At 31.8% G+C, this 12,410-nt stretch overlaps 1 protein-coding gene across 2 annotated transcripts in view; it reads left to right on the forward strand.

The window, feature by feature from the left end:
* The window catches only part of LOC130444307 (toll-like receptor 6), a 101,883-nt gene that overhangs the window by 10,498 nt on the left and 78,975 nt on the right, over window positions 1-12,410 (forward strand). The window contains exon 2 of one of the 2 annotated variants that reach the window (XM_056779382.1): window positions 2,486-2,624. The exons of the other annotated variant lie outside the window; for it this stretch is intronic. The gene's annotated coding sequence lies outside the window, so the exon portion shown is untranslated. Of the gene's footprint in view, window positions 1-2,485; window positions 2,625-12,410 lie in introns of those variants that run through there. 2 annotated transcript variants of the gene reach the window in all.

The raw sequence follows: 12,410 nt of genomic DNA on the forward strand, positions 1-12,410 counted from the left end.
TCGTATGAGTAACTCGGATATCAAAACTGTCAAACTTTATGATGGTAATATCAGATTTGACATATTCACATGAGTGTTGCCATATCTCAAAACTTAACTGGCAATCCTCGTTCTTTGGACATTATAAATAATTTTGTTTAGGCAAAAGCTTATGATGCTAAATAATATTGAAATAGAATTAAAAAAAGAAACGGAATTGTTTTTTAAAGAGGTTATTGAGAAAGAAACTTATCGATTTCAATGAATGAAATATTGTCTGCAAGTAACGGAATTCTACGGAATATTTTCTGTAAAACTATTCCAATTGCATAATAAATCCAATTCGGAATCACATTATATACGATATTACATAACTTGTACTCTAATTCACTATAATTTAACTTTCTCATCATTGTTTTGTGAGAATACTTAGAAAGGCATCTGGTTGTTCATTTAGTTGAGTGGAACAATGTAATAAAGTAATAACTATCTGAATAAAATAAATTAAGTCATATAACTACAATCTACTTTTATTATTAAAAGTATTTTCGAGCAGTACGAAATAATTTAAATTAAATAGAAACTACACATCTAGTTTGGTAAATGTGAGAGCTCTCCAGTTGTTGAATTTTCAATTATATTAGTTCTTGGAAACCTGCTTTAACCAGTAATAAAGAAGAGGAGAACAATACAGATTAAAATCGTTTGATTGCTCTGGACTTATTTTTAGATGTTAATGAAAATATCTTTTAATCCCCGCTAGGAAATGTACCACCAGGATATTCTCCATCCATATTTCTTCATCCTTGACCGCCTCTGTGGCAACATGTAATTACATCTGCTTCTTGACCTATTATCTTCAATATTTTCCTTTATAATCTTTTTTTCTGAAATATACCCAAATACTTCTTAGATCATTAATTCGTTTAACTAAGTTGGAATTTCTGGAACCGTTGGCGATATTCATACTGAACACACTGTTTACACTAAATCAACACTCACAATTACACTATTTGCCACGCGTTTCGATAACCAAGTTATCGTATTCAGAGAGGTAAAGTTTACCTTCAGTCTCTGAAGACGAAAACTTGGTTATCGAAACGCGCTTTAGACAGTGTAATTGTGAGTGTTATTGTAATATTTTGAGCTCTCTCAGTATGGTCACGTTTGCAAATTGGTGTGTCCAGGGTATTCTGAGAATTTCCTATGTCCAAATACATGTTATAATTTACTGACTGATCTTAAAATGCAATAAGCCAGTGATTATTCTCAGAATTTTCCTCGTTGTTACTGATTTTGAACTACACCTTAATAAATTTACCAAAATTTTATTTCACTTTTGCCATTTTTATTCTAAAAGATTCCTGCTCGACTCGATTTCTGTTTCAAATTATACACAATGCTATCTTAAACATCCCCTTTTTTGGTGCTTCTCATAACCATCGATGAGCTGTGAAGCTAGTTGGCAGTTTCATTTTTTTATGCATAACTATTTGCTTGAACAAACACATCCAGACACAGCGGATAATCCTTTACATTATGTGTTTCGATACTCTACAATGGATTCCTGGACACACAGGAGAGAATGGATAAGCTCATTAAAGCAGGAGCAGACAAGATCTTCATGGGACCTGAACGCTTCTGTGGTATCAGCTACAAAACAATAGAAAAATAATTAAAGAAGAAAGTAGATAGGGACAAAACCATTATTGGAACAACCTGCAGGGACAGGCAAAGTTTCTCATGGGAAACTATAATCAGAGAAGATCTGCTGAATGTATCAAACTAAGTAAGAACAATCTAGGAAATTTAAAAGGAGTCCGGAGTATCGGACTCAATGGACACCTGAAGGCGCGAGAGTTAGCAAATGTGGCTCTAACCACATTCTGTCACATTCTGGATATTTTGAAATTAGTGGGATTGACAGATTAGGAAGAATGCTCAGATCAGTACGTAGCTTAAAACATACCTTTGGAGGTTTGAGTTCATATCTTTGTCATTTTATTAGTGAAAGATACAATTAATCGTCTGAGATCTGTGTTGTTAAGTTTTGTCAACAACTTAATATGGAATATGCAAAATTTACTAGGGTAGTCACTTTCTAGTGTCCAATTTGGTGATAATATATCAATTATTAAGTTTAATTTGTATTGATCAGAAGAATCAATGGGTCATTCCATATCAAGTTTAATAAAAAGTCGTGATGAGTAGAAAGAAGTTAACGGAGATCCCAAATTGAATATTTGTATAGAAGTTGGTAATGGTATTACAAATTCCTTGTATTTTCTTGAAAATTTTGAATTTTCAGTTAGGGAGTTGAAAAATATATCTAAAATATTATTAAGCATATCAAATTCTGAAACTGGTTATGAAACTTGATATGGAGATCTGGAAAGAAAAGTAACAACTGACACTTTACAGTTTACGCATTAATTAATATTATTTTTGTTTTAGTTTGTTAGTTATATGAATTATTTTATTTATTTTTCTTTTTTTTTTCTTTAAGGTGTGATTGGGGACTTGATTTGACTTTTAGAAGAAACCTGCAAGACTATTACATATGGCTGTGTTTGTAAATAGAATATTTTTTGTTAAATACACTTTATAATTTATAATTCTAATACATAAGAATTTATTCAAAAGTAGTCGCTGTGTTTTATTTATTTCCTTTCTTAGGGTTAAAAATCTTCGCTGGGTATTAGAATTTGGGTAAAGATGAACGTGGTACTTATTTACAATAAATTATGGAATGAAAAGTTATAGTAAAATCAACTTATCCCTCTATTTTCTCAAAACTGAAAGTAAACTAAAACTTAAAACCAATTCTCCACCTCAGTTTTCATTTTACTTCAAAGCGATATGAAAAGAGTGTTATAGACGTTTCATTTTTTGAAAATAAAGAGATTTTAAGAAAAAACGTCGAGCAGAAGCATAATTTTTCATTTTTGGAAAAAAATCAAAAAGTTCTTTTATATACTGCCTCAACTACTAAATCAAATGGGAAACGTTCCGAAGACGATTCATCACAGTTCTGGCCAGTCTAAGTTAAAGACCCTATTCTGGAGCTAATGGTGAATAAAACAGTTAATATTGAAGATAAAGACAGAGCCAGATATAGAATCTAATTTAAATGGATTGATATAGAAACAGAGGGAAAAAAAGGGAAGAGAGAAAAATCGGTATCTTTGTCTTTTGTTCTCTGAATAAATAGCAATGAAGTCAAAGTCTCTAGTGGTTGACACGTCAAAGAAGAAGAATATGATTTTTACAGTGAGTAGAGTGTGGTGAACCGATGCGCTTACTCTTTCTTTCAATAGTAGAATTCCACTTACAACCCGCTCTCTCTATGTTTTATGAATATTTTCTCTATGTAATAAAACCGGTAAGGCTTTCCACTTTTGTTTGTATCAATTGAAGAAATAGATGGAATGAAACTAGAAAAAACTACGTAACTTTGCGAAACAATATACAAGTTTTACTTCTTTCGATTCCCAGTAAATTTTTTATTTCAGGACAATGTTTGCAAAAGACACTTTCAAATACTCAGAATTTGGGAAATGTAACATTGTCTGTTTTTCGTTCATGGTCCTCCATGTATAAAATGTCTAATCGAAAAAGTTCGAAAGCCGATTTATTTATATCTTTTATTGGAGTTTTATAAATTTAGCTACGAAACTCAATATTTGCAATATATATGCAATAGGGACTGTCCATCAAAGCCGGATTTCAACATATTGCGAAAAAAACGTTCTAAGAATTTAATCAAATTTAGACATTCCATCTCCATTGTACAGAGTGTTAATGCGAAAAATTTGGGAGCGAGTAGATGACATTAAAATAATGCTGTGATATAAAAAAAATCTCATGCGACGACGTTTAAAATTGCGACATCAAAACTCATATCCAAGTGTAAATTATACATTTGGACAATATCCATTAGGAATTCATAATAGTCGAATGTATAATTAAAAAAATATACTCCGATTTCGCAACTCAGTAACGAGGGGTAGTATCAAAATGTTTTTTATGTCACAGCATTACTTCCATCAGTACCGGAATACTCTTTTTATCGATATTGTGTTATTTTTATTCAAGATAATTTCTATACTTCACTGTTTGTAATAATGTATTTGTTTTCCATAAATTTGGTAATAACTTCTTGTTTTATTCAGTATAAAAGAGAAAATTCAGTTACTTGACATACATTCAACAAACAATGAATAACGAAGCATTAGAAATTTGATTAATTTCATACAAAACTTGTCACTGGGAACTATGAGATGTCAGTAATAGTTAGATGTTACACATTTGCTGAGAAATTTAATCCAACCACTTTCCCAAGTCCTCAATTTCATGCAGGATATGTACTTATCATGAGTGACATAATTTTAGAATTGTAGATTTCTGCATTCGCTTCTTTAGAAAATTCGTCACATGATCGTGGAAATAAATTTGATATAACATAAAAAAACTTATGGCACAAATTATACTTTTGAAATTGGATTTTAGGGTATTCTGTGATAATCACATTTAGTTGGATTCAGGTTCACTTTAAAAAACATTCCAAATTCATAAAATTTACTCTTGTAACTGAAGATGAAAAGAACCATCTCCAAATTAACTCACAGACTACAAGTTTGAAATCCTCCATACAAGTTTAATAATTTTTTCAGTATTGAACGATAAATTTTCATAGATTCATATAATTTTCTGGAGGAAAACTATTTCTATTTCGATTAAGTCAAAATGTTCAAATAATAAAACTGTTTGTGTGACAAAAAGTTCATCTAGATTAAAATAATAGCCGGTAATAAATGAAAAGTTTTTGTTTTATTCTTAAATGAGCACCAACTTGTTGTATACGGCATATCGTTTTTATTTTTCTGTTAGAAAGTAGAAAATACTTTTTAATGTTCAAAGTTCAAGAACTTTATCGAGTTTCTTCTGAGTTTCAAATAGTAGTTTAAGTGTCTTGTGATATCAAATAATATATCCTACTGTTAACTTGGTAAGAAAGCTGGAGCCAACTTTAAAAATGAAAATATTTTGTGCCTGTCTTCGAATACACTCTCAACTACTTTTCTTTTATATTAATTTGGCAATATTCTCTCAATAAAAATTGATATGCCTTGGGACTTTTTTATCAAAATGAATTTAAAACTATTATTATATTTGATCTTCTTCACAGCATAATCTAGAGTTGTTGGTGTCTGTAATAGTCACTTAGAGCCTAAATTCTCTGTTTTCTATGCTCTATGCTTTCTTGTACCGTTTATTCTCTGTTCAGTTTTCAATACAAAAAACTGAAAATATAATATATCAGTCAATTTGATATGGATTCCGTTACATAGTTGTATGAAAGGAGACTTTTAATGATCTTACAAAACACTTACCGGATTCTAAAAAACTGGTAATAGAAATGGCATCAATCGCAAGATAAATTTCTGAAGCTTAAATCGGTGAAAATATAGAAAAATCCAATGAAAAGTGCAAAACGTAACTAGAATTTATACTTGTCATTAATAAAAATTTATTTTAAGCAATGTATACTATTTAAAAATTTGTTGTGATTCTAAAATGTCATCAGTTCTCTTATCATATTTTTTTGATTAGTATTTTAACCTTTCGTCGCTTTTTAAAAGCTAGTGACGCGAATCAATTGTCAATTTTAAGAGAATAAAATTTCTTCGATGGATAATATTAACACCAGAAAAGCTCAAAATTGGCATTCCACGATATGGTCCAATCATTTGTAAATAATTTTTCCTATTATTTGGATCTGGAAATGCTGCAATTAGAAGCACTACCATACAAAGTTGTTCCAAATATCGCTGAGACGTTAAATTCCTATAAAAAAATAAAGACCAATAAACTTCCCTACCAAAAAATGATTTTTTCGTGGCGCTGGGTGTGTTTTGATCGTATCCAATGGGTATTCACCCAAGCCCAGTAAGGAAAATTGTTACTCGAACAAAACGTTGACACTTCTTAAAATACTACTGTTTTCAAATAATTTGGATTTTCATCACAATGCTTCATGAATATTTCATAAAAACTCCTCAAAAATTCGTGACCAAGTGGTAAACATTTACTACAAACGACTGAGACAATAATTCTGCTTACTGAACGGTCATTCAAAATTTATTTCTTTAAATGAAGCTTACGCTTCAAGTAACCTACCGTCATTAAAACTTTTATCGTTTTTCTATCAGTTATGGAAACCATATTCATAAATGAATTTCTGATTGCGTCTACTCAGGTTACGAATCATAAGGCGTCTGGTTAAAGGGGTTAAAAATAATATTTTGGAAGCTATCAAACCCGAGTACCACATCTCATGGTACCAGAACCAGCGTTTATCGTCATAAAGACTTGTCCAATAACAGCGATATCTAATCCTACACTCCAAATACATACATGTTTTATAGAAATATGTCAAAGCAACTGAAACAACAGTTATTTGAGTGGTTTAAGATCGAAAAGAGAGAGCTAATCTTCCTGAAGCGACCTCAAACTTTACAAGAGCTTTAGTATATTATTAAGAAGTCATTAAGAGGAAATGATGAGTGGCTCCATTTTTGGGTAATCTTTGAACTACGAGCTTGATGTTTACGAAAGTAGGTGTTTGTTATTTTGCACTTTAGTTCTAAGGCTAATAGATTTTTTTAGGAGGCTGTGCGTATATACACCCTCAAGTAAGTTTATTTATTTGATATTAATAAAGATTAAAGTCTCAATCAATGATAAAATGATTCCAGAATGAACTAAAATAAATGTATATTTGATTCAGATCATGAAATTAAAATATTTTGATTGTTATATTTGGTGATAGTTTTACAAACCATTCAGAAAAAATTGATGAGCTAAGAAATGATATAAACATTGTTTTGAATTTAGAAAACCAGCTCAAATGTCACTTTGAGTTCTTTATCACCCATATAAAATGATAAATATCCGACCTCCAACAAAAATTTTCAAATAATAAACAGTAAGATTTCAGCTACTCAATTTATTCAGTCTTCTGATATCTACTCCCTTTCCCTCTTCTTTTTCGTCGAGGGTCGGCCCTTAGGCATCCAACAGTTTTATGACCGCTTCCCAATTTAGACCCGATAATAAACTGCCTATAAATTATAATCCATATCAAAAATCGATACTCCATAACTTTGAATTTTGTCTGAAAATCCAGAAAGTCTGGAAGACCGAAATTGTCGTATAACTACGATTATTTATGGATTATTGACAAAAAAGTTTTTTAGATGGAAACATGTATAGTTGAAAAAATAATTAATGTGATTGTTTCAAAGAATTCTAGGTTGAGCTTTTTCAATATTTTAACTGATACTCTTCTATCTTCTACTCAATGTCGACCAAAATTTTCAATCTCTCTGTGTAAATATTTGCATCTAACGCCTCAATTGGATAACTTTTCATACATAACTTGATTTATTTTACACCACCAATGGTCTGAAGTTATAAAAGTTTCATCCCCCTAATCCGAAAACGATGAAATATCTTGAATATTGAACTTTCTTTAGAGTGAAAACTCTTTTCTCAGTTATGAAAATAACCTACTGTCCAAATATAATGATTGTAGCTTTCGACTCCACGATAAAGAATTAGTTTCTCAGTCAGGACATGTACAATAGTAGAAAGATGATACTGAACATAACTTTTGAGTGGGAATCACGTCCAACCGTGATTTCTCAAGAACTCAATGAGGCGTTTGATTGCCCGAAAAAGACACACAATCAAAACAAAATAAAATACCTCCGGTGCATTCCACCATACAAACCTATTTTTGTGAAAATATCCTTAAGAATGACCCGTCGTTAACTGAGCAGCGATCATCTGACGACCGGTGACTTCCGTTCGTCCAAAGGAAATCGCCTTGGTGATGGCTGGTCAATAAAACTCCTTTACTCGTTTTGCAATCACGAGCGCATCCAAAAGGGATGAAAATCAAAGGAAGACTAGATAAAAAGTATCCTTTTATGTATCTTTTATAAATCGTTTTTTATTTCGATCACGAACTGCTTCAATTCGCAGTTTGTGAATTGGTAGTTTGGGACTGATCAAGACAAATATTTCAAACAATAATATCATCAATATCTTTCGTATTCCTCCTCTAATTTGTCTAGAGCTATTATTCAATCACTATATTGAGGTTATCGTAAAAAAATATGAAATATTTGGGAGAAAATTTCTAGTTTGTCATAAAAAATAAGTCTAAAATAACTAACGTTACAAAGTATAATTATCGATTTTATGGTTATATATTGATACCAAATACAATCTGTGTATAAAATCGAACGTTAATGATTATTTTTTATTGACAACTATAAAAAATCACTTCTGAAAGCTTTAAGGCAACTAAAATCAGATAAATGTATCCATAAAATCGAGTATATAAAACTGAAACTTGAAGAATCAATAATTTTAGATTTAGAATTCTCCCTAGACTCGATGAGTTTTGGAGACGACATAAGAGAAGGAGAAGATAAAAACAGTCACTCAGTGGAGTAAAGAGAAACATTGATAACCGATTATTACAAAGAGAAAACTGCACAAAATCTAATCTTCTAAACGGCGCGCGAGAGGCTACGTAGGAAGAGATCTACCGAAAAAGAATCATCAAGGTGCAACGAAAAGCTGTTCTTACAGTACCAGTACATACAGCTCTGTACCAGAACCAGTAGTATTGCAGGAACCATCTCGTTAGATCTGCTAGAACTTCAACGCAGAATACGTAACATGGAAAAATCCAATGAAATCATTGACGAAACCGAAATAGCAAACGAAAAAAGAGTCGTGACGGGACGCCGTAGAAAACGTAGATTACAATTATTGTCGAAGAAACGAAACAATTTTGATTACTAAACATCGTGAAGCAACAGCTAAATAGGTCATAGAACGCAAATCAAAAACAGCTCGTTCGAAGGTGCCGATGCGGATTACGCCTCTCCTTTTTTTTGTATTTCCTCAATCTTTCTCTCACAAAATAGTTCAAATCTGTTGTTACGACTTACCATGTATTATTTTAATGAATGACTATAAACAGAGCCCAAGATCCACATAGAGTTTGATCGATTCCATCGGAGTAATGAGGATCTTATGATAAATTAAAAGTGACAAGTTTTACAACAATTGAATTCCATAGTAAGTAGAAATATTTGACCCATTGGAAGATCTCAAATATTGTCGTGAATTCAGCTTGATTGTGCTAAGCTGTATTTCTTTGCCTCAGTTTCTGATCCAAAATTGGATGGCCAGATGTATTGGAATGGGTGAGGAAAGTCATAGAAAAGAAAATGAATGACTATAAAACAGAGTACAAGATCCACATAGAGTTTGATCGATTCCATCGGAGTAATGAGGATCTTATGAAATATTACTTAAAAATGAGAAAAGTCACAAGCTTTAGAACAATTGAATTTCATAGTAAGTAGAAATATTTGGCCCATTGGAAGATCTCAAATATTGTCGTATTTCTTAACCTTAGGTTCTGATCCAGAATTGGAATGGAATGTATTGGAATGGGTGGGGAAAGTCATACAAAAGAAAATATATCTGATGTCGTTCGTTAGTTTAGAACAAACAAAAACAAATCATATAAGAGCAAAAATTTCCTATAGGCAAACCGATAAATCAGTAGATATTTCACATCTGTTGGTATGAGATATAGGATTTCTTAAAATAACGAATTTTTTTGTGCGGGTTCATCACTCTACTACCAACTTTATTATAAATGTTGTGATATACGAAACCAGAATGTACCCATATAAGTATTTTTTAGTTCATCTAATTTATGAAAATAAATCTTATGCCTTGTGCAAAGAATAAGAGATATGCAAAGCGTATGAGGGCTGATTTTCTACCCAAGCTTGTTTTCAAGTAACTTTAAGAGTTGCTTAATGTAACCCCATACTATTTCTGAGGAGTTTATTAAATAAGCTGTGGTATACATGAGACAAACTTTCTTTAAATATAGCACAAAAGCTGGAAACAGTGTCAATTTGGAACGATATTACAAAAAAGAGAATATAGAGCAACATTTCCTAGGTAAATCGAAAAATCAATGGATATTGAAGACTTTCCACATCTGCTGCTATGTAAAATACATAATTTTTAGAAATCAAGAATTTTTTGTTTGTGCTAAACTTTATTGTCTACTTTTAATTTTAAATAAATAACAAATGTGTTATGATATTCGAAACCAAAACGTACCCTACTCAAAAAACATTTTGGTTGCACCTGTGTCACTAAATACCCTAAAATCAAATCTATTCGATTTGCCAGGATTGTTATTTAGCTAGGATAACCCATGTTCTGGAATCGACAACGTTGGTGGTGTCGTTTTCCTTTTATTTTCGACGCTTCAGTGAATTTCAAAAGAAATTGAACGAGTCTTTTTTGAAATAGGGTGGTCAGTCCAATAAAAAGTTGGTTGTTTCATGATAGCGGTTAATGATAGATACACTGAAGAATGAAATTGCATATTCACAATACTTGGCTCTAATGATAATAAATAGTAGTAGGAAAACATGGATTATTTGTGGATCATTCTTAACATTCTAGATTAAATTAATTTTCATATGAAATCTGCAGCCGGTTTCAAGATTATTATTTATTTAAAAATGACATTCTTACATTATTCTCCATGTTGTGATCTTAGGTACAAAGGTATTGTCGTCGAAAACCTATCAATGCATTCGAAAATTTCAGCAATAATAATTTGTCTTCGACGACACTTATTGATAAGTTTTCAAGTCCTTCAAGGGACAATAAATAACAATTACATAAAATTTATTTACTTATTCAGTATCAATAACGATTTGAATCAGAAAGTTGATTATTAACGATTCAAACGAGGATTACCTCTCAAGTTTTTACAAAAACTGAAATAGAAACAAAGAAACAAACGAATACGAAGCAAACTGATTTATTACTTTTCGAAATATTCGAATTTTTGCGATTCCAGAAACATTTTCTCCACTCTGAAATTGATACAGTAGGAACATGGTTTTGAAAGCTTTAAACACCTGTTCGCGCATCCTTTTTTCAACGGAGAATCAGTAAAAATCATCAATCATGTAGCGACTATATACGAGCAATGCCACATTAATTCGAAGTTTTTCTCCTCAAATATTCTTTGTGGGAGCTGGCAGTAAGTCACATGCCAATTTTCTTCAATCATGCTGCGCATATTTCCAAATGGCCAACCTTCTAGATATTCTATCCATTGTTATTGATTAACCCTTTTCAAAATTAAAAAAAATTATCTACCGTAAACCTTCATGCGTGATTGCAATGTTTGATCAAATTTCCTCCTTTTAAACGTTGACTATCAACAACTTATCTAAACTCGTTTGGGATTATCTAGAAAAATCTAGAAAAATTAAATACACACCGGAGGAAAATGAAATAGTTGATAAGCGTTTACAGACAAGTCCTTCCTGTGGTATTAACTACAAAATAATGGAATAAGCACTGAAAAAGAAGATAGATAAGAGCAAAACCAATTATTGGGACAACCTACAAGGCAACACAGGAAACTATAACCAGAGTAGATCTGCTGAATGAATCAAACTAAGTAAGAACAATATACGAATACTAACGGGAGTTATATCGTGCAGGTTTTGTTGCATAGAGGACGAAATCTCTATCCACATTCTCTTGAAGAACTCCAGAGCAAAGTACCTGGGAGTGTGTGGAAAGAAGACGAAGATCTCTGGTAATTGAAACCATGCTGCATTCTAGACTTTTTAAAAGGAGTGGGATTGATGCATCAGATGTTAACACATGGTTCTTCATTATGTCAATATATACACAGTCAATTTTTTGGGCCACAATTCATTAATTCTACTTATTGTTCGATTGTGAAAATTTGAAAGGCAGCCATCGTATGATTTTTTTTATACAAATATACTACCCACGTATATGCTCAACGAGTTTACCAGAAACACATTATTGAAAATGCCTCATTCTTTCATTACCTGTAATAATTAATAGAGAACATAAATTGCAGTTTAATAATTAACCCCTTTCAAAATAACTGTAGGGATAGTTATTAATTTCGATTTTTCCATGAGTTTGGAAATTGATTACAGTTCATAGAAATTAAAATTACTAATTACTTGTTGTAAAAGTTTCCGCTGTATCATCAGAATGCAATTAGAAGCTCTCCCGTTTGCTGACGTTGCGCCAGTGCAACAACTGGCCACATAATTCTCAAGATATTCGACGGCAAATGCCACAGCACAAAATAATATAGCTTCCACCGTTGTGCTGCCAGTGCTTATGGAAATATGCAGTCGGGAAACAAGCGAAGTGCGGAAGATGAAACAAAGAAAATGGGAGAATAAATGATATTCTATCGGGAGAGAGCAGACCATCCGCTTTAGCTTGATTTCGTATTTTTCGGTACTTGT

Source organism: Diorhabda sublineata, chromosome 5 (genome assembly GCF_026230105.1).
Source record: "Diorhabda sublineata isolate icDioSubl1.1 chromosome 5, icDioSubl1.1, whole genome shotgun sequence".
Lineage (NCBI taxonomy): Eukaryota > Metazoa > Arthropoda > Insecta > Coleoptera > Chrysomelidae > Diorhabda > Diorhabda sublineata.